Raw genomic sequence first — 24,806 nt, forward strand, 5'->3', positions numbered from 1 at the left:
ATGGCTTGGATCCTGCGTTGCTGTGTCTGTGGTATAGGCCAGTGGCTGCAGTTCCAATTCGACCCCTAGCCTGGGAATCTCCATATGCCACGGTAGCCCCAGAAAAGGCAAAAAGACAAAAAGATAAAAAAAAAAAAAAGGACACTATTTAATGTTTAAAGGATCCATACAAGAAGAGGATATTACAATTGTCAATATATTTGCCCCTAATATAGGAGCATCCGGACACCTATGACAAATATTAACTGACATAAAAGGAGAAACTAATGGGAATACAATCATAGTAGGAGACTTTAACACCCCACTCACATAAATGGACAGATCCTCTAGACAAATCAATAAAGCAAAAGATATCCTAAAGGACACAATAGAAATGTTAGACTTAAGAGATATTTTCAGGACATTACATCCAAAAAAATCAGAATATATTTTCTTCTCAAGCACACATGGAACATTCTCAAGAACTGATCATATACTGGGGCACAAAGCAAACCTCAACAAATTTAAGAGTATAGAAATTATTTGAAGTATCTTCTCTGACCACAATGACATGAAACTAGAAATCAACCACAGGAAAAGAAGCGAGAAAAAAAAGCAACTACATGGAGACTAAACACCCTGCTACTAAAAAACCCATGGATCAATGAGGAAATCAAGAAGGAAATTAAAAAATACTTTGAGACAAATGATACTGAAAACAGAACCACTCAAAAACTATGGGATGACACAAAAGAAGTGCCCAGAGGGAGATTCATAGAAACACAGGCCTTCCTCAGAAAAGAAGAAAAATCTCAATCGACAACTTAACCCACCACGTAAATGAATTAGAACAAGCAAAACCTAAAGTCAACAGAGGGAATGAAATCATAAAGATCAAAGAGGAAATCAATAAAATAGAGATTCAATAAACAATAGACAAAATCAATCAAACCAAGAGCTGGTTCTTTGAAAAGGTAAACAAAATAAAGAAACCTCTGGCTAGACTCACCAAGAAGAAGAGAGAAAAAACCCAAATAAACAAAATAAGGTGAAAAAAAGTCACAACAGATACTACAGAAATACAAAATACTATAAGAGAGTACTATCAACAATTATATGCCAATAAACCCTACAACCTAGAAGAAATGGACATCTTTCTAAGACCTACAGCCTGCCAAACTGAATCAAGAAGAAATAGATCAACTCAACATACCAATCACTAGAAATGAGATTGAATATGTCATAAAAACACTCCCTACAAATAAAAGCCCATGACAAGATGGCTTCACAGGTGAATTCTACCAAACATACAAAGAGGAACTCATACCCATCCTCCTTAAACTTTTTCAAAAGGTTGAAGAAGAAGGAACACTTCCAAAGACATACTAGGATGCCACCATCACCCTCATTCCAAAACCAGACAAAGATACCACCAGGAAAAAAAAAACTACAGGCCAATATCTTTGATGAATATAGATGCAAAAATTCTCAACAAAATTTTAGCCAACCTAATCCAACAATATATACAAAAGATCATACACCACAACCAGGTGGAATTCATCCCAGGTTCACAAGGATGGTTCAACATATGCCAATCAATCAACATCATACACCACATTAACAAAAGCAAAGTCAAAAACCACATGATCATCTCAATAGATGCAGAGAAAGCATTTGACAAAGTCCAACATCCATTCATGATCAAGACCCTCGCCAAAGTGGGTATAGAGGGAACATGCCATAACATAACCAAAGCCATTTATGCCAAACCCACAGCAAATATAATACTCAATGGAGAAAAGCTGAAAGCCTTCCCACTAAAATCTGGAATAAGACAAGGATGCCCACTCTTACCACTCTTATTCAACATAGTACTGGAAGTCCTAGCCACAGCAATCAGACAAACAAAAGAAATAAAAGGCACCCAAATAGGAAGAGAAGAGGTAAAACTGTCACCATATGCAGATGACATGATACTATATATAGAAAACCCTAAGGACTCAACCCCAAAACGACTTGAACTGATCATCAAATTCAGCAAAGTAGTAGGATATAAGATTAACATTCAGAAATCAGTCACATTTCTATATACCAACAATGAAATATTAGAATAGGAATACAGAAATACGATACCTTATAAAATTGCACCTCAAAAAATCAAATACCTCGGAATACACCTGACCAAGGAGGTAAAGGAGCTATATGTTGAGAACTATAAAAGATTAATCAAAGAAATTAAAGAAGATGTAAAGAAATGGAAAGCTATTCCATGCTCCTGGGCCAGAAAAATTAATATTGTAAAAATGGCCATACTACCCAAAGCAATCTACAGACTCAATGCAATCCCTTCCCTATCAAATTACCCATGACATTTTTCACAGAGCTAGAACAAACAATCCAAAAATTTGTATGGAACCATAAAATACTCAGAATTGCCAAAGCAGTTCTGAAGAACAAAAACTAAACAGGAGGCATCTCTCTCCCAGACTTCAGGCAATATTACAAAGCCACAGTAATTGAGACAGAGTGGTCCTGGTACCAAAACAGACATACAGACCTATGGAACAGAATAGAGAACCCAGAAACAAAACCGAGACACCTTCAGTCAATTAATCTTTGACAAAGGAGGCAAGAATATAAAATGGGAAAAAGAAAGTCTTTTCAGCAAGTATTGCTGGGAAACCTGGACAAATACATGCAAATCAATGAAACTAGAACAAACCCTCACACCATGCACAAAAATAAATTCAAAATGGCTGAAAGACTTAAATGTAAGACAAGACACCTTCAAACTCCTGGAAGAGAACATAGGCAAAACATTCTCTGACATCAGCCTTACAAATGTTTTCTCAGGTCATTCTCTTAAAACAACAGAAATAAAAGCAAAAATAAACCAATAGGACTTAATCAAACTGACATGCTTTTGCACAGCAAATGAAACCAAAAAGAAAACAAAAAGACAACTTACAGAATGGAAGAAAATTGTTTCAAATGATGCAACTGAGAAGGGCTTAATCTCTAGACTATACAAGCAACTTATACAACTCAACAGCAAAAAAGTCAACAATCAATTTAAAAATGGGCAAAGGAACTGAATAGACATTTTTCAAAGGAAGATATACAGATGTCCCACAAGCACTTGAAACAATGCTCAACATTGATTATTAAAGAAATGCAAATCAAAACTATCATGAGATACCACCTCACACCAGTCAGAATAGCCATTATTAATAAGTCCACAAATAACAAGTGCTGGAGGAGGTGTGAAGAAGAGGGAATTCTCCTGCACTGTTGGTCGAAATGTAAGCTGGTACAACCACTATACTATGGAGAGCATTATGAAGGTGTCTTAGAAAAGTATACATAGAACTACCCTATAACCCACAATCCCACTCTTGGGCATATATATATCTGGACAAACTCTACTTAAAAAAGACACATGCCCCTGTATGCCCATTGCAGCACTCTTCACAATAGCCATGACATGGAATCAACCCAAATGTCCACTGATAGATGATTGGATTAGGAAAATGTGCTGTATATATAAACAGTGGAATACTACTCAGCCATAAAAAAGAACAAAATAATGCCATTAGCAGCAACATGGATGGAACTAGAGACTCTCATCCTGAGTGAAGTCAGAAAGAAAAAGACAAATACCACATGATATCACATATCTGGAATCTAATATATGACACAAATGAACATTTCCACAGAAAAGAAAATCATAGACTTGGAGAACAGACTTGTGGATGCCAAGGCGGGAAGGGAGGGTGTGGGAGGTACTGGGAACTCGGGGTAAATAGATACAAAATGTTGCCTTGGGATAGATTAGCAATGGGATCCTGCTGTGTAGCAGTGGGAACTCTGTCTAGTCACTTATGAAGGAACACGTAATGTGAGAAAAAAGAATGTATACATGTATGTGTAACTGGGTCACCATGGTGTACAGTAGAACAAATATATATAAAAATCTTTGTTTTTGTGGAATATCAGCAATATGCAGAAGAAAATATCCTTTCCTAATTTTTAAGAACAGATTAATATAGGCTTTCCATTCTACTTTTTTTCGTCAATAAAATTAAAGGAAAAAAAACAAACTGAAATGATCCAGATGTTAAACTAAATTTGTGACATAATAAATGACACTGGATACTGCTGCTCCATAATCAGTCTTTTCCAAACATATTTCCATGTCACCATGACAATTAATATACTATAAAATAAAATCTATGCCCAAGAACACCAAACGTTTCACCTTCTATTAGACCACAGTGCCAGTTTTTGATAATAAAACATGGAATTTTTTCTTACCTGAATTTTCTTAATTTGAAAAGGTATATTGTTAAACCTAACAGGAAGCAAGTTAAAATGCTCAGCTACATGCATCTAACTATAGGTTGTTATCCCTGGTAAATTATTGTTTCAGTTTAAATATATGTATAATGACATTAAAATAACCATCAAATTATTAAATTATAAAAATACTAATTTCACTTTTCACGGAATTGAAACAAAATTTTTAAAATTTGTAATGAAACGCAAAAGACCCTGAATACCCCAAACAAAATTGAAAAAAAAGAAAGGAGCTGAAGGAATCACATTCCTGACTTCAGACTCTGCTACAAAGATAAAATAATCAAATCAGCATGATACTGACACGGAAACAGACACATATATCAAAGAAATAGTCTAGAAAGACTCAAACCCACACCCATATGATCAATTTATCTGTTGCAAATGAGGCAAGAATATACAATGGAGAAAAGAGGGTCTCTTAAAGAAGTGGTACTGGGAAAACTGGACATCCACACATAAAAGAGTGATATTAGATATTCATTAATACCATATGCAAACAAAAACTCAAAATTGATTTTAAAAAATACCTAAATGTAAGACTGGGCACTATGAAACCCCTAGAGGAAAACACAGGTAGTGAACACTTTGACTCATATCACAGCAATGCTTTTGTTTTTTTAATCTGTCTACTAGAGTAATGGAAATAAAAGCAAAAATAAATGAGATCTCATTAAATTAAAATCTTTTGCACAGCAAAGGAAACTATGAAAAACACAAAAAGACAACCTACAGAATGGGAGACAACATTTGCAAACAATGTTACAGACAAGGGATTAATTTCCAAAAATATACAAACAGCTGATGCAACTGAATATTAAAAAAAAAAAAAAAAAAAACTCCCAGTCAAAAATTGAGCAGGGAAGTTCCAATCATGGCTCAGTGGAAGTGAATTTGACTAGCATCCATAAAGACACAGGTTTGATCCCCGGCCTTGCTCACTAGGCTAAGGATCTGACATTGCCATGAGCTGTAGTATAGGTCGCAGACATAGCTTGGATCCTGTATTTCTATAGCTGTGGTGTAGGCCAGCAGGTACAGCTTTAATTTGACTCCTAGCATGGGGACCTCCACATGCCATGGGTGCAGCCCAAAAAAAATACAAAAAACAAAAATTAGGCAGAAGCCCCTATTTAGCCCCTATTTTCTCCACAGAAGACATACAGATGGCTAACAAGCACATAAAAAGTGTTCAACATCACTAATAGAGAAAAGCAATTCAAAACTACAATGAGCTATCACCTCACACTGTTAACTAGAATGGCTTTCAACTAGAAGTCTGCAAATAATAGATGCTGGAGATGCAACACACTGAATTTAAAGACTCTGGGCACAGGCTTAATAAATGATGAATCCTAGTAGATGTGATAAAGGCAATGTTCAAGAAACTAAGAGAGATAGTTGAGAAAAGAAACAATTATATTATTGGTGACACATAAAATAATAAAGCTTATACCATGGGACAAAAGTAACCCAGAATAAGATACACCATGCTTATGGTAGCTGACTTTGTTTGGATGCTGATGATCTCACTAATTTTTAAGAATTTTCTTTATTTTCTTAATTTCTACAACACAAATTTCTATTACTGTATAAAAAAGTACAGGAATCTATTGTATTTACAGTATGTTATAAAGAGACATTCCCAAGGTTCTCAAATCCTTTGAAAAAAGTTAATGTCCATGGTATGCTGAATTTATCCACAAAAAAGGAAAGCTTCAAAATCCCTAGATATTCACCCAGCTGTTTCTAGCTTCTGTTGTATTTACACTGATTTATCTAGCATGGCATATAATTACTTGTTTGTGTTATTGAATAAAGCCTGACTGTACTTGATTATGATTCAGGACACATCATTTATATTGTCATTATGAAGGCAGTTTCAGGCCAAGGTGCATATCAACTCCTTTTTGCTAAGGAAAATATGTAGAAAGAGATGGTACATAGCCTTTTCAGAAACACTATAAATTATTTGCTGTATGTTCTTAATGAAAACATTATGTGTTTTTAATTAAAAACAAATGTTCTAGAGAGTTCTACTAAAATACCCCTATCCATGTAGCAATATCTGCCTACAGTAGTTTTTCATAGCCTTTAAGACTAACTCGAAGTCCATGTTTATGGGAAATTTCCTCTTAAAAATAGTTAGGTTAATTTATATTTGTACTGCATATGTCATCCATGTACAGTTATATCTACTTGTAATAGTGGACACCATAAATATTTGTTAAAGAGTAAAAGAAAGGAAGAAGGTGGGCATAGAGTTGATATGAATTACTTCTCCTTTAGTACCAAGGTTTTAATATATATTATCCTTTTGCAAAGTATAAATATTAATACTTCACTTTTCTAAACTGTTTGTCAGGCCTTAAATTATTGCTCTTTTTTTTCAAATCTAATAAAATCACTATGATTCCAAAGTAACTGAAGTTAGTTGTATTTTTAAAACACCAGGGGTACGTGTGAAGGCATGACTGGATTCCAAACATTTAAGAAAAATTTTCATATATAGTTATCCCAGAAATCTAATTTCAGCAGAATATCTTATGATAGTAATAAATATGAGACCAAATTTGACTTATAATTTTCCCTCCACAATATCACCAAAAAGTCACACCATGGTTTTGGAGTCATAAAAGTCTTTAATTTATATATCAATGCTGCTTCATTTGGAATAGACATATACCTGGCATGCATGCAAAGCATTCCCCAATTGCTCATACCAACTACTCAGTGACAGGAGCGCTGAGATTAATTGCTTTAAGGCTAAACCTGACTCAGCTATTTTAAAGGTCAGACAAAGACTAGTGAAAAGTATGTGAAGACTCTATGGAGGCACTTAACTACTGCAAACTACTGTAATAAATTAGTTAAAATTTGCTAGTAACATTTTTTTTTTTTTAACTAGACTGTTAGAGTTTTGGGTATATTAGAGTCATCTCGTGTATTTTGCAATGAGACTAGCTCCCATATTCTTATTGGGAAAATTGATTTAGGATTTTTAGCCCTTGCATTATTCCTGCTACTTGAGGGAGACACTACCAGTTTCTTCACTGAAAGAAAATCTATTTTATAAATTAAATGGAAAATATCAGATAAATTTGATACCTGTCTGTATTCAGTAGAAAGATAGTCTCCAATTCTGCCACTCCTGCCTGCTGTTCTTGGACATAAATCTATGTCCTCTCAAAGAATTCCTGAAATAAACATCTAAGAGCTAAGATTTTCCATGGGTTCTGCTTTTTCATGCACTTGAATCTGTCCCTAAGTGGAATGCTTCCTACAAGAAGCATGTCAATTTGATAGGGACTGCATCAAATCCGTAGATTGTTTTGGGTAGTATACTCATTTTTTTTTTTTTTTTTTTTTTGTCTTTTTGGGACTGCACCCATGGCATATGGAAGTTCACAGGCTAGGGGTTGAATTGGAGCTGTAGCTTCCAGCCTATGCCACAGCCACAGCAACACGGGATCCAAGCTACATCTGCAACCTACAATACAACTCACAGCAATGCAGGATCCTCAATCCACATTCTCACGGATACTAGCTGGGTTCATTAACTATTGAATGAGGCCAGGGATTGAACCCACATTCTCATGGATACTAGTTGGGTTCATTAACTGCTGAGCCACGTTGGGAATTCCTAGTGTACTAATTTTGACGATATTGATTCTTCCAATGCAAGAGCATGGTATATCTTTCCATTTGTTTGGCTCATCTTTGATTTCTTTCTTCAGCATCTTATAGTTTTCAGAGTACAGGTCTTTTGCTTTTTAGGTAGGTTTATTCCTAAGTATTTTATTCTTTTTGGTGCAATGGTAAACAGGATTGTTTACCTAATATCTCTTTCAGACCTTTCATTGTTAGTATATCAAAATGCAATAGGTTTCTGAGTATTAATTTTGTATCCTGCAACTTACCAAATTCATTGATGAACTCTAACAGTTTTCTGGGAACCTCTTTAGGATTTTCTATGTATAGCATAATGTAATTTGCAAACAATGATAGCTTTACTTCTCCCTTTCCAATTTGGATTGGTTTTATTTCTTTTTTTTTAATCTGATTGTCATGGCTGGGACTTCCAAAACTACGTTGAATAAAAGTAGTGAAAGTGGACATACTAGTCTTGTTGAGAAACATGTTAGCTGTGCGTCTGTCATATACAGCCTTTGTTATGTTGAAGTAGGTTCCCTCTATGCCCACCAGAGTGGTTTTATCATAAATGGGTGTCAAATTTTGTCAGAAGAGTTTTCTGCATATATTGAGATGATCATATGGTTTTTATTCTTCAATTTGTCAATGTAGTGTATCACACTAATTGATTTGTGGATATTGAAAAACCTTGCTTTCTTGAGATAAATCCCACATGATCTTGCTGTATGATCCTTTGTGTTTCTGGACTCAGTCTGTGAGTATTTTGTTGAGGATGTTTGCATGTATGTTCTTCAGTGATATTGGCCTCTAAAACTTTAAAATTTATATAGAAACACAAAAGATCCCAAATAACCAAAGTCTTCCTGAGAAAGAAAAGTGGAATTGGAGGAATTAGGCTCCCTGACTTCAGACAATACTACAAAGCTACAGTCATCATAAAGTATGGTACTGGCACAAAAACAGAAGTATAGATCAGTGGAACAGGATAGAAAGCACAAAAATAAACCCACGCACCCATGGTTTAGAAAAGGAGGCAAAATATACAATGGAGAAAAGACTCTTCGATAGTGGTGCTGGGAAAACTGGACAGCTTCATACAAAAGAATGCAATTAGAACAACCTCTAACACCATATACAAAAATAAACTCAAAATAGATTAAAGACCTAAATGTAAGACTGGATACCATAAAACTCCTAGAGAAAAACATAGGTAGAATACTATCTGACATAAATTGCAGCAATATCTGCGCAGATCCATCTCCTATAGTAATGAAAATAAAAACAAAAATAAACAAATGAGACCTAATTAAACTTAAAAGTTTTTGCACAGCAAAGGAAACCATAAACAAAATGAAAATACAACCCACAGAATAGGAGAGAATATTCGCAAATGAAGCAAGTAACAAGGGATTAGTCTTCCCTTCCTCCTGTGGCTCAATATCAAAAAGACAAATAACCCCATCAAAAAATGAATAGAAGATCTAAATAGGCATTTCTCCAAAGAAATACAAATGACCAATAAAAAAATGAAAAGATGTTCAACATTGCGCATCATTAGAGAAATGCAAATCAAAACTACTATGAGGTTCCATTTACACCAGCCAGAGTGGCCAACATCAAAACCTCCACAAACAATAAATACTGGGGAATGTGTAGAGAAAAGGCACCCTCTTACACTGTTGGTGGCAATGTAAATTGGTGCAACCACTATGGAAAACAGTATGGAGATTGCTCAAAAAACTAAAAATAGAATTACCATATGATTCTGAATCCAACTCTTGGGCATGTATTTGGAGAAAACTATAATTTGAAAAGAGACATGGACCCCAATGTTCATTGCAGCACTATTTACAAAAAAGCCAAGATATGAAAGCAACCTAAACGTCCATTGACAGAGGAATGGATAAAGAAGATGTGGTACATATATAAAATGGAATATTACTCAGCCTTAGAAAAGAATGAAACAATGCCATTTGCAGCAACAATGGATGGCCCTAGAAATTATCATACTAAGTGAAGTTAGACAGTGAAAAGAAAAACATCATATGATATCATTTATATATGGAATCTAAAAAAATGATACAAATGAACTTATTTGCAAAAACACAGACACAGACTCACAGACTTTGAAAAACATAGTTACCAAAGGGGACAGGTAGGGGAGTGGGATGGAATGTTTGTTTGGGATTGACATATGCACAGTGAGGTATATGGAATGATTGGCCAATAGGGACCTACTATATAGCACAGAGAACTACCCACTATTCTGTGATAATCTATGTGGGAAAAGAATTTGAAAGAGAATGGATATGTGTATACGTCCAACTTTGCAGAAATTATCACAACCTGGTAAATTAACCATACTTCAATGAAAGTTTAAAAAATGAAAAAAAAAAGAATCTGTCAAGAGTTTAGTTCATAAGCTGATGTATAAATTAGTTACTTCAATAAATTAGGGTACATCCAAAGCTAATTGTATCAAATTCGCATCTGTGACATAAAATGTCAGCTGCAAAAATGCAGTGTTGCTTTGCCTCTCTGAATTAGGCAAAACTCTTGAATGGTTCAAAATAAGGGATACTGTTATGAATTTGATCTCCCCTATGATTAGATACTTAAAAACACAATGAGTAGAGATGGTAGATTTGATAAGAAAAGCACAGAAAAGATGGACACAGCTTCCATTTGATAAGATTTATTTACAAACTTTGAGAAAAGTTAACACTGTAGGGGGAACAAAATTATGGCCTCCTGAGTTCCTGGACTTACTACTCTGGAGTCTGGAAAACGGACCCCCTCTTATGTATCTTTCTGTTAACTTTCATGTAAACTGGCTCTTTAAAGTGTGATGTATATGTGTCCTAATTCATGGGCTAAACGACTAAGTGCCCATACTCAAGTATACAGTTAAGGAAGTGACTGCAGACTAGTTTATGTGATTGATTATTTAAACATTTAAAACACAGCAACAAAATTAGCTTTCTTAGACATGTTACATCACTACTGCAGACAAGGAAGTGGTCCTTAAGACCACAAGTTTCCTCTTTCATTTCGTTTTTCAAAGCAAAGTTTCTATAGCCTCTTGCCCAATGAAAATAGAAAGAAAAAAAAAATGCTGTCAAGATTGAGTGACGATTTGTAATAATTAATATCATGAACAATAGGCAGTTTTTCTTACTCCTACCCACTAAGCAAAGAATTAAAAGTCACTGAAACTGCTTGAGAGATAATAAGAACCAAAGAACTTGCAGGTGTTAAACACAGAGGCACTGAGCAATGCAATCATTATACTATTCTAATTCCAACAAAAACAATCTCCCAAACAGTTGTGGAAGAACTTTATGGTGACTCACTTCAAAGGGGAATGTTCTTAAGTATAGCCTTTAGCCATAAACCTTTGGAAGGAAGATTAGTAGGTAGATTTTGGCTTCGTAGTTATAACCTTTATGGGTGATTCTACCTGAAATTTGGCTTCTGTTTAGCTATATCTCGGATCCCTATGAACACCTGTGTGCCTAAGGTTTGCTGCAAGGGTGCCATTGCCATTTTCAGGAGAAGAATTATGCCAGCTGCTTTGAAATTGGTAAGGGATCTATTTGAGACAGAAAGAAGTCTACGAAATGACTGAGAGGGAGAAAGCATACAATCTAGTTTAAGAGTCGTACTTTTAATGTCACATAGATGGGATTCTGTTTCCCAGGGTTGTCTTTTTGAATTCCTCCTTGAAATAGCAGCATTAGTGAATTCTGATGAAACAACACCTGTTTCAACTCCAGGGCAGGCTTTTGGCCAGTAATACTTTTGGATACTGATTCATTCAAGTCTTCTAAATAATGAATGAGTCAAATTTACCCTAGTTGCTTTGCATTCCTATGGGCAATGCTAACTCATCTCTCATTAGAATCAGTTTATAATTCCAGAATATAGCTTCTAACAAATGAGATCCAAGTTTAAAAATACAATTTCCTTTTTAAAAAACTTTTAAATTAATAATTTTAAACTTTTTGTGTAATGAAAAATAAAAAGGTATCAGTGGCAAAAATAAAAATATAATTTAGGATTCTTCAGAAATTAATGTAGCAATGTGTTCATATTATATGACTGTGTTTATATAATTTTTATATTGTATACTGTTTGCTCTTTTAATATAATCACTTAGTTGAAAATGACACATAAATGGTGATGATGTATATTCATTGATTTCCTATGAATTGTTTAGTCCATCAACAACATCCTGGCCCATGGGGTACTGACAATAAACATGTTCCATGAACTACTTTTAACTACATCATTGAAAAATTAAATTAGGAAATTTGCATACATTAATAAATAAATATTAATTTATACATGTCATCTACAACCCTTTATAACTATGAATTTTTTTCATGTAAACTGATGCTTTTTAAATTCTTGACATAATACTTTATTCAATATACTGAAGGGACAAATAATTTAAAACTTTTAAGTCTCTCACATTATATCTACAAAATATTCAAAAGATAGATTTCACAAAATACAGCTAAATTAAGTTACATTTCTGAGTGTACATTCTAGGCCAATGTAAGAAAAGAGGGACAGTAATAATTTTAAGAGATTCAACTGAAATATTACATTTTCTCAACCTTCTCAATCAGAGACATTCATTGGCTCTCATATAATTCCATTCTCTGCAATCTGCCTCCTCTATTTCTACTTAAATTCTTGAAAATTATCTTCAGTGAAGCCCTTTTAAAAGATCCAACATAAATGACATGAAGCAGAGAATTCTAAGAACTACATTGAACTATATTTGACCCACACTGACGAATATTAGGCAGCAGGTAGAAGAGCCATTCTATTTAATATGCTCAAAGAAATTACTAACATTTTTCCACATTTCTCACTAGATCATTCTTAGAATGGCTTGTGTTGAAAATAAAAAACAGGCAGCATCTACAGTCACTATAATAATAACCAATACTCTATTTCAAATACATTTCAAAATGGAATTTTGGTTTGTTATACTAGTGGCATTTTCATATGGGATTAAGACTGAAAGAGAAAAACTCGAATGGAATCTAAACAGTTAGGAAAGCTTAAACTGCTAACTTGTGTATATATATGTTTCTTTTCCTTTAAAAAGAAATATTCATTTTTGGAAATAATAGTAAGAATATAATGATGGAAATATTCAAATATTATGCTAAAATAATTTTCATGATCTTTAATTTATTGCAATGAAATATTAAAGTGGGTTAAGGATCTGGCATTGCCATGAGCTGTGGTGCAGGTCACAGATATGGCTCAGATCTGGTGTCACTCTGGCTGTGGTGTATGCCAGCAGCTGTAGTTCTGATTGAACCCCTAGCTGGGAACTTCCATATGCCATAGGGGTGGCCCTAAAAATCAAATAAATAAATAAAACATAAACAAATATAACCATAATTTCAGGTAAATTGTTTAAGATGTTTAATTGCCATTCATATCTAATTTCTTGGCTCGTAGTGGCTATTTTTTTAATTAGTAAATATCAACAATTTAACACTATGAAAGTATGAAATACTAAAAATATATTTAAATAATGTAAATTAGGATATTACATTTTTAAATTACATAGAATTGTAGTTTTCTTCAGTTAAAAATTAAGGTGTATCTTCTCTTTCATATCATATTTTTAATGTTATTATAATTTCTTTTTTACATGTAATGTCTGTGATTTATAAAATTTAAAATAAAGAACAAGCAGCAAGAAAAATAAAATTCACTCTCAAGCCCACTGATAAAAATAATCATTGTCTAAAAGTTGGAGTATGCTTTAATTTTTTTCCCATTGATCTTGTAACTCAGTCTTATCAATGTCTACCTCACTCTCTATTCCAGACATAAGCCAGTTTTTAAAAGTTTAATATTGTTTTAGTTATATATTAGACAAATTAAAACACTATTTGAGATGACATTAAAATACTGAAGTGTATTTCATATCACCACATATACTTCTAATTGTAGAGGCAATGTTTACGAAATTCATGTCCTGCATATTTCATCTAATAATATACAGTAGCTTGGCACTGATTTTATTCAGAATTCTCTTAGCTCATCTTTACCAGAATTAAAGAAACAATGCTGTCTTCATTTTAGTGTAGAGTATCATTGAGATATAAAGCTCTTCTGTGAGTTTAATTCCATCATAATCTCAGTAGTGTCTGATGACTAGTGAAGTATGTGCATCTTTTCTCTTACACAAAACAAATATATGATATTTAATATTATGTAAATGTTGAATATGACATAATATAAAATTTTCTTCTGGTGCCTTACATAATGAAAAAAAAGATACATTTAATAAATACCACTGTAATATGTTTTGATTTGTAAGAATTTATATTATAGCACCTGACAATAGTAATGCTGCTTAACTTTTTATCAAAAACATCTACCTTTATTTTTTATTCCTTTTTTTTTTTTTTTTTTTTTGTCTTTTTGCCTTTTCTTGAGCCGCTCCCACGGCATATGGAGGTTCCCATGCTAGGGGTCCAACCAGTGCTGCAGCCACCGGCCTACAACCAGAGCCACAGCAAAGCGGGATCTGAGCCGTGTCGGCGATCCACACCACAGCTCACAGCAACGCCGGATCCTTAATCCACTGAGCAAAGCCAGGGAACAAACCCGCAACCTCATGGTTCCCAGTCAGATTCTTAACCACTGCGCCACGACGGGAACTCCTATTTTTTATTCATTTTAAGTGAATACATTCTTCAGTATTTTCGAGGCCTACAGCCATTTGGGGTTTATTCTCAGAGGGTTCAAAATATAACATTAGACTTCTGTTTTACTTTGATATTTTATTTTATGGCAGCTATAACAAATAACCTAAGGTGGTTCTCTTTTGTGATAAGGGAATATTAATTCCCAGGAACAGATGTGAATTTCTCAGTTTTCTTTTCAGGTACAATTTAGAATATACAGTTGCTATTTTTTTTTTTTTTTTTTGCATGAGTTCACTTTTGTTCTTCCGATTCAGCCCTGGCTACATAGCTAGAGAAGGGATACACCTTTGATAAATCATTCTAACAGAACTGTTTAAAGGGAACTTTCAAATATTTTTTGTTTGTTTAACTCCCAAGCATAATTTTGACATTATAACATATTAGAGTCACTTAGATAAATATTTTTAAGTTTGGTCATGTACAATGTTCTAAGGCAACTGCAAAGTTTACAGTAATCAATCCACATAAAACTTCTCTCATTTTTGACACCAATTGCAAGTTTATGAGAGTGTTTACAAAGCTATCTTTGGGTTTGATAATTTGCTAGAAGGAATCACAGACCTCAAAGCTATTACACTTATAGTTGCATCTTATTACAAAGAAAGGATACAGATTAAAATCAGACAAAGGAAGAAGTGCAAAGGGCAGAGTCTTGGAAAGGTACCAAACACCTTCTGACATCCTCAATTCATGGAGTTATGACATGTTATTTTACCAGCATCAGTATGTGACAATACGCAAGGAGTACTGGTAACCAGGGAAGCTCTCTGGTCCATAATTTTTACTGGGGCTCAATCACACACTACCTTTGCGACTTTGTGACTGATACCATTATGACCAAATGTCCTTATCCTTAAAATAAATTGTTAGACTGTCTGTTGGCTAAAGTCCCCAGGCAAACAAAGGCACTATCAGGAAGGATGTTCACTGGCCTAGAGATCACCTTGAGGGCAGAAGCCAGAGATAAAACTAATTTTGCATATATATATTTCTAAATGTTTTCACTTAGTTCTTTTTCAACACTAATACCTAATGCATAAGATTGGAAAAGGGGAAATCAACCATGATGACAGTGTTCTCCTTTCTCTTGGGAGGTTACTGTTTTTGTAGTTTTGTTCTTTTTCAGCATTGTCAGCCTCTCTCAGAGTAGCAGCGTATCAGTGTTTTACACCACTTCTCATGACTGCCATGCTTTTCTTAAAAAAAAATATAATTTATACTTAAGAGTAGTTTTAGGATCAAGGAAAAAATGAACAGAAGGTACAGATTTCTCATATACTGTTCACCCTACACATACACAGTCTTTTCCACCAACAACATTCTGCCCCAGAATGGCATGTGTTTTGCAATCAGTGAACTTAACAATGAGTGACAAACTATCACCCAAAGCCTACAGTTTACAGTAGGGTTTACTCTTGGCATTGTCAATTCCATAGGTTTGAACAAATGTATGATAACATGTGTCCACCATTTTAGTATCCTACAGAGCTACTTCACTGCCTTAAAAAGCCTCTGTTCCACACTTATTCACTTCTCCCCACCCAACTCCTGACAACCAGTGAATTTTTACTGCCTTTTCTAAAAATGTCATATAGTTGGAATCATTGTGTATGCCTTTTTCAGGTGTACCTTTTTCAGTCTTTAATTTAGTAATATGCATTCAAATTTCCTTCATGTCATTTCATGGCTTGATAGCTCATTTCTTTCCAGGGCTTAATAATATTCCAATCTTGTTTCTTTAGATAATTATTATTATAACTTTAGCAGGGCTTTATAGCCTCTATGTTTTCATATTGTACATCACAAATTAATTTTAACCCAAAAGAAAATAATAACTGGTAGGGAATTGTTGTCCTACCTCAGCTTTAAAAATGCAATGGACTTAAAATTTGAAAGTTATCATTTATTTAAGCTTTAGTCAAATAGCTAAACCAACTTGGCTCATACTTGGCTCAAATATTTGTGTCTTAGAATGTCACTGCTCTCTGAATAATGTGAACTTCAGATTTCTTAAAACTATAGTTCTAATGAGCATAAAGGTTATATTTGGCCCTTCACTACATAAAGACCTATTAAGATCAGATAAACTTGATTTATAAGAAGATAAATGTGGCTGCTTACTTTGGAGTGTATTACTTAGCTACTACCAACTGGACAATTACTTTATTATTATCATTATCATATTATTATTACTATTTCTGTAAGTTTTATTATATTTTATTATATCACTATTTTATTATATTTCCTACAAATTCTATCAAATATACAAGATAATACAAATTATTTTAGACTTTAAAAATAGGAATCATAAAATATAATCTCCCCAAATAATATTTTGATTTTTAATAACATATAGTCCTTTTTCAGTTTTAAATCCCAAATTATATATTTTGATAAATACTTTCTCCTAATTATTTATGAAGAATAAACAATATATTTCTGGGTAAAATTTCACTGAGAACTCATGATTTCATATACTCCTTTAAAAGAAATGTTAGGAATTCTCAAAAACAGTATTATTTTTTTCTGGATTATATATTTCATTTCATTTGCAGGTATTATAAAATAAATACATTATATTAATAAAGTATTTGATTTGTATTTTTGATCAGGCTAGGCCAATAAAACATAAAGTGAAATATTTCTATAGTCCTACAACCACCAGATAAAATGAATTATTAAGAAAAAATTAAGAAATTGTCAAATCATCTCTTGTAAAAAAAATGAGTTCTAGTTTTAAATTTTAAAAATTAAATTAGTTCCTACTCTCTAAATTCTCTGTTGAACACAGGCACAAAGGGTTGAAAAACACAAAATATGTTATGTGTTCATGGAAAAATACAACATTGTTCTGTGTTTTCTTCAAGGCTAGGGAGAAAGTTGTTGAACATATTTTTATCTATAATGTAATTTACGGTGACAATATAGGTTGCCTTATGTTACACCAAGGTTGTTTTTCACAACTCAAGATATTCTTTTTTTTTTTTTTTTTTTTTTTTTGTCTTTCGAGTGCACATCCAACAGCATATAAAGGTTCCTAGGCTAAGGGTCAAATTGGATCTGCCAATAGCAGATCTGAGCTGCATCTGCAACCTATACCACAGCTCACTGGATCCTTATCCACTAAGTGAGGCCAGGAATAAAACCTGTGTCCTCATGGATGGTAGTCAGATTTGTTTCTGCTGAGCCTTGATGGACTTTTTCTTTTTTTTAAGATATTCTGGGTTAATTCAACCTGTATTGATTTTACATATTCTGAACAACTCTCTCTCAATCTCTCTTCTCCTCTTCCTCCCTCCCTCTCTCCCTCTGTCCCAGTCTCTGTCTTTATCTCCCTTATTCTGTAGTACATCTGTGTATTCAGATCCACATATGTTACCAAGAACTACCACTGATTTTCTCTTTCCTTCTTAATATAATACTGTGTTCATATAGCCTAATACAAATTTTGGTTAACCAAAGTATATAAAAAAATTCATTAAGACATTACATGAGAGAAGCTATGTAATATACATATTCTTCATTTTGTGGTTTGTCCATCCCAACGGTATGGGATTTGATTATATCACCAGTCTACCCCTCTTACCTGTCTCATCGTGGTTCCATCTTCACATTTTTAGTTGTAAAAGATCTTATATGATAGGTTTTAGTCATTTTCATAGATGGTTGTTCTGCAGATCATTGTCTCTTCAATAAGCAGTGCTAGGAAAACTGGAAAGCCAAGAGTGAAATAATGAAATTAGAATATTCTCTAAAACTACAGACAAAAATAAACTCAAAATGGGTCAAAGACTTAAATATAAGATGGGATGCTATATAACTCCTAAAGGAAAACCTGGAATATTCTTTTGTCATAATTTGCAACAATATTTTTTTTGGATGGATGTCCAAACGTAAAGGACATAAAAGCAAAAATTTAAAAACTGTGACCTAACTAAACCTAAAAGTTTTTACACAGCAAAGGAAGCCATTGACATAATGAAAATGCAAGCTACTGAATGGAAAAAAATAGTTGCAAATGACGTGACCAGCAAAGGATTCATATCCAGCATATATGAACAGCTCATACAACTCAACATAAAAAAACCAAACAACCCAAATAAAAAAAAAAAAATGAGAACTCAATAGACATTCTTCCAAAGAGGAAATACAGATGCCCAATAGTTACATGAAAAGATGCACAACATTGCTAATCATCAGGCAAAAGCAAATCAAAACCATAATGAAATATCACCTCATAATTGTCAGAATGTCAGTCATCAAAAAGAATACAAATAATAAATGTTGGGAAGGATATGGAGAAGAGGGAACCCTCTTAAACTGTTCATGGAAATGTAAATTCATCCAGCCACTGTGGAAAATAGTATGGAGGTTTCTCAATAAAGTAAAAATAGAACTACTACTTCTATATTTTGTAAAGAAAAAAGAAAGGAAGGAAGGAAGAAAAGAAAGAAAGAAGGACCCTGTAACTTCTCCCTCTGTTGAAGATCTTTAGTGAAAACCTTCAATGATCTCACTTTGGTCCTTTCCAAACAACTAGTTGGATTTGAGGAAGCCCCAAGATTTGTACAGGTAAAAACTTGGGTCAAACCAATAGTGCTATTGATTCATAAAGCTGACAGTAACTTCATTAGTAAAACAATAACCATGAAACTGTTCCTTGCCTTCCATTAAGCATGGTCACAGTGAAGAATTGTGTTTAAGCATAAGTTTATTAAAAAAAAAAAAAAAAAAAAAAAAACTGAATCCTATCCAATTCCTAAAAGAAAACTTATGAAAGTCAAAATATAAAATGCAAGGATTTATATAAAAATGAGGCTGACATTGTTATCTCTTGTCCAGTCTCCTGACAGTTCCTACTGAACTCAAAGAAAAAGTTGCCTTTGTATAACTTCTATTGTTTCAATAATACAGCACTGATAGTTACATCAACAACCTTACTATTGAAATAAAGTTCAATGCTTATTTATGATCTTTAGTTACATATATAATATTTTAAAATTCATGTAATTCAATTCTGTGGATTTTTTAAAATATTAAGGACAGAAAATATCATTTTTCTTTTAGAGAACAGTTTCTCTCTATAGTTAGGGCACATAAAATAAAAACCTATGTTGTTGCTGGCTAGAGTGTCATACAGATACATTTTTAAGTCATACATGACAAATTATTAAGTCTTTTTTAGGCAAAAGAACTATTCATCCAAATTTCAAAGAAAAGAATATACAGTACTAATTCTAAAGGTTTTTTTTTTTTTTTTGCTTTTGTTTTAAAGTATAGCTTCTATTTTAACATCTTCCTATTGTTAGAGTCTTACACTGGAATATACTTAGAATGATTAAGTACACAGATTCAGGTAGAGCAAGACAGCTCTGTTCCCTCTATCCACTCTTGTTATTTTAGAATGAATAGTTTATATATCCAAGTAAATTATTCTTAGTATTCATCTTTGTCACTTTCTCCTTTTCTTTCTGTCAGTCTTTATCTATTTCCATCACTCTCTATGCAATGTGAGTCTCCGATTGGGTATTCACTATAATTTTGATTACCAGTGCCTGATCTGAAAATCAAATACCAGACAGAGGATTGAAGGGGAAAGATATTCTAAATATCCTCTCAGAAAATCTCTCCTATGCTTAATATTCTATTCTAAGTTGTTTTAAGATTTCAATATAAAATCAATCTCAGGATTGTACATTTACCATGGTATGTAACTGACGGCCATGATACATTCGCAACACTACAATATTCAAAGAAGATATAAAATTTCCATATGATGTCTTTGAAAAGAACTCAAAAACAATCTATCCCCAATATCTGGGAGGTATTTTTAATAACTATAATATTTTAAAGTACTGGATTTAAAAATAACCAACTGAAAATTTTTATGTTATGCCAATGAAAACTAAGAAAATTTACCCAACAGGAATTAGATGAAACGATCACCCCTTTTTACTGTCTTGAACTCCATCCTTAGATTCCATTCACTACTTTAACTGGAAAGACTATAAACTCCTGTCTATGAACTCTGAAGACATTTTGTCCACAGGACTAAAAATGCATAATAATCAAATTCCTAAGTCAAAATAAACCCATTCATTCAACATTCATTCATTCATTCATTCTTAGGGTAAACCAACTAGACCCAATGAGGAGACACCAAAGGATTACATTATAACATGAGATATATTGTGCTTTTTAAAAATTAAGTGTTTAAGCAAGCTGAATGATTTAAAATAGGCACACTTTCTATGTTCTATATATGATGTGCTTTTTAATGAGACTGGCAGGGGAGCTAAGATTAAATGTGTCTCACAGTCACAAATCTGCATAAATTATATATTTGCCAGATGTTGGGAAAACAATGATATACCTATCAGAGTGCTTTTATGTGAACATCTGAAAAGATTATTGCACCAGCACAAAAGTGGGTAACAAATGTGTCTATGGCAACATAGACATCCTATATGATGATACGCACTCTCTCAAGAATGAAAGCTTCTTGTTCTGTGTCAAGAGGAAGTAAAAACAAACCACTCATGCATTGGGAAAGCAGAAAAAAATAAGAGGTTTATTTACTACATAAACCTATTTTTGTAGGAAATGATTTACAATTGTGTGGCATTATTCTTTGGGGAAAAAAAAGAATAGGAGAAGATATAAATAGGAAAGTTGAGATAAAAAGCACAAGTCAAAAACCAACAAGAAAATGATATTTAAGGAATTTAGTTCTACTATTTTAACCTGATTCATTCGAAGTGATCAAATACTATTTATGTAATGGAATAAGAATTGGTCACCATGCTGTACAGTAGATCACAGTAGATCACCATACTGTACAGTAGAAACAAAATAAAAGGTAAAAAAAATTATAGATGTAAAAAATAACAACAACAATTGGGATAAAAGTGATTGCAAAGACCATTCCCTACAAAAAAGTTAATATCAGAATTAAAAGCTATGTTGGAGGTAACAAGAACAGAATTTTGACTATAGAAATTAGAATAATAATGGAAATGGAAAATTTAAAACTACCTGCAAAAATGCAAGTAGAAATGATGCAATATAAAGTAATGAGAGAATGGATAATAGGTATAAACACAGGAGTTAGTGACTTAACATTAAAAAAAGGGATTTTGAGTAAAAACATAAAAATGGATATCAAATATTTCCAGAGACTAAGAAATATCTGAATATGCACAAACAGAAATCATCAAAATAGGAGAAAATCAATAGTTATATGCACCCTTAAACAGATTATATCATATTTTAAAATAGAAAACCAAGAAATTATTATGTCTGGTTTCTTGTACCTTATTTTTTTCTACTTGGTTATCATGGCTGTATAGGAGTGCTATTAATATTGCACTATACATTTTTATTCTATAATCTTATTAAATTGTTTTCTATTTCTGATAGTTTATAAATTATATTGAATTTTCTTTATTAGTAACCACAAATTTTGTTATGTCTTTTCAAATTCATATAGAATTTAATATCCAGCTTATGACTTGTTTCATTGACTAGGTCATTCAGTAAGAATAACAATGCACATATTTGCACTGTTTCTGATGTTAGCTGGGATGCTTGTGAATTTCAATTATTAAGTATGCTACCTATACATTCTTCTAAAAGAATGTATATGTAGTAAAGAATAAATACAACCCAAGTTATGCAAGACCTTTAAACAAAATACTGTTGATATTATTAAAGAAGTAAAAGAATGCCTATGAAGAGAATCAAAACTGTAAGGACATCTTTTCTCTTTTGATAATCTATAAATCCAGTGCCAATCTCATTAACACATAAATGAGATATTATTATAAAACTTGAAAAAGTGATTCCAAAATTCATAAAGAAGACAAAGATAATTGTAAGAAGACAAGTATAGAACATATCTAATCAATAAGATTATTTATTAAGAATATAATTTTGATAAAGTTATAAATTAAATCAGCAAGAGAATAGGTTAGATATAGACACATATGTACATTTAGTTATTTGCTATTTTGCACATATGATATTTGTGATGTAAGAGATATTACACATCATTAAATTGTGTGTGGATAATGTATACCTATCTCACACAAATGCATATATATATATATTTATAAAAATGCATAATATACATCACATATAAATACTTATATACAGAACTGTATCTTTACCTCACATTATACAGTAAAATAGTCTAAGTAGGTTAGCATATAGACGAGAAAAATAAAATTTTAAATTAGTAGGTAAAAATATATAAGAATATCTCAGTGATTTCACCACAGGGAAAGATTCAGAAAATGGCAGAAAACTTAAAGACAACTATTATTTTATTCATTTCATTCATTCATTCGACAAATGTTAGTTCCAGAAATTCTTGTAAATGTTAAGAATGCAGCAGTTAATGTGAAATTTCCTGCATTTGTAAAGCTTAAATTTTTGTAAATAATAATTTTAACTGCATCCAAAGGATACAAAACAGAATAACACAAAACATCTGAAACATAGCACACAACTGCTATGCTCGATTTAATTTTTTAAATTAAAAAAAAACAAAGCCAAAACAAACAAATATAAGAGACTGCTGAATATTCACCATTTGCTCCCCCTTCCACACATCTTTTTTATCTTTCTTTGCCATTTCCCATATCCCAGAACAAGGAATTTTGTAGATTGCATCAGAGCGCTCCCTTGTTCTCTAGTTTCACATTTGGATTTGGTCAATAGCATCCATTTGCAAGAGACTGAAATGTGATAAGGAGAAGATGGCAAGGAATTTATTTTCTTTACTACACTGCCTGCATGGATACTTTGGGTTAACTGCATTCCTCTATAAAAGGCAAATCATCTGTAAGACAGATATCTCCTACAACTCTTTCCATGTTCTAGAAATCATTTACTCCATCAGACCTGCCAGAATTAACAGCTCCCTGATGTTATTAACCCCAGGGTGCTTCAACACTCCATGCTGATTTGCTTCAAAACCACCCTTGTCTGTGTAAAATGATCTTTAATCTCTCAGTTATCTCATGTGAGAATGCTATATATGCCATCTGTTTTCTGGCTGAAATAACTGACAATAAAAATGAACAGGAATTTCACAGAAAAATAAATCGGAATTATCAGTATAGTTCTAAAAAGGCAAATTAAGCACAGTAGGAATAAGAGAAATGTAACACAAAGCAATCACTATTTGCCATTTCCAACCCAGTAGAAAAGCAACAATTTTAAAAGACTGATATGTTGATTTGTGCCATATATTAGATTCTACATATAAGTGATACCATATGGTATTTGTCTTCCTCTTTCTGGCTGACTTCACTTAGTATGACAGTCTCTACTTCCATCCATGTTGCTGCATTATTTTGTTCTTTTTTATGGCTGAGTAGTATTCCATTGTGTACATGTATCACATCTTCTTAATCCATTCATCTGTAGGACAGTTAGGTTCTTTCCATTTCTCAGCTATTGTGAATAGTTCTGCAATGAACATATGGGTGCATTTCTTTTTCATGGAAAGTTTTGTCCAGACATATGCACAAGTGTGGGATTGATGGCTCATATGGTAGTTCTGTATTTAGTTTTCTGAGGTGCCTCCATACTATTTTCCAAAGCGATTGTACCAATTTACATTTCCACCAAAAGTGTAGGAGGGTTCCCTTTCCTCCACACTCCCTCCAGCATTTATTTGTAAACTTATTAACAATGGCCATTCTCACCATTGTAGTTTTGATTTGCATTTCTCTAATAATTAGTGATGTTGAGTATTTTTTTCATGTGCCTGTTGGCTATCTGCAAATCTTTTTTGGAGAAATGTCTATCAGGTCTTCTGCCAATTTTTCAATTGGGTTGGTTTTTCTGTTGAGTTGTATGAGTTGTTTGTATATTTTGGAGATTATGTCCTTGTTGGTTCCATCATTTGGAATTATTTTCTCCCATTCCATAGGTTGTCTTTTTTTTTTTTAATGGTTTCCTTTGCTGTGCAAAAACTTGTTATTAGGTTCTATTGGTTTACTTTTGTTTTTATTTCTATTGCCTTGCAAGACTGACCTAGGAAAATTTGGTAAGGTTGATGAT

At 32.9% G+C, this 24,806-nt stretch overlaps 1 long non-coding RNA gene across 1 annotated transcript in view; it reads right to left on the reverse strand.

Moving 5' to 3' along the window:
* The window catches only part of LOC146400954 (uncharacterized), a 539,998-nt gene that overhangs the window by 394,538 nt on the left and 120,654 nt on the right, over window positions 1-24,806 (reverse strand). The window contains exon 2 of the long non-coding RNA XR_014812989.1: window positions 18,322-18,446. This is a non-coding gene — a long non-coding RNA (uncharacterized LOC146400954). The remainder of the gene's footprint in view (window positions 1-18,321; window positions 18,447-24,806) is intronic.

The sequence above is a fragment of the Sus scrofa genome, chromosome 8, assembly GCF_054392235.1.
Source record: "Sus scrofa isolate SSC_HxYL_T2T_F1_AM1 chromosome 8, Sscrofa_HxYL_maternal_Yorkshire_Landrace_v2.0, whole genome shotgun sequence".
Taxonomy (NCBI): Eukaryota; Metazoa; Chordata; class Mammalia; order Artiodactyla; family Suidae; genus Sus; species Sus scrofa.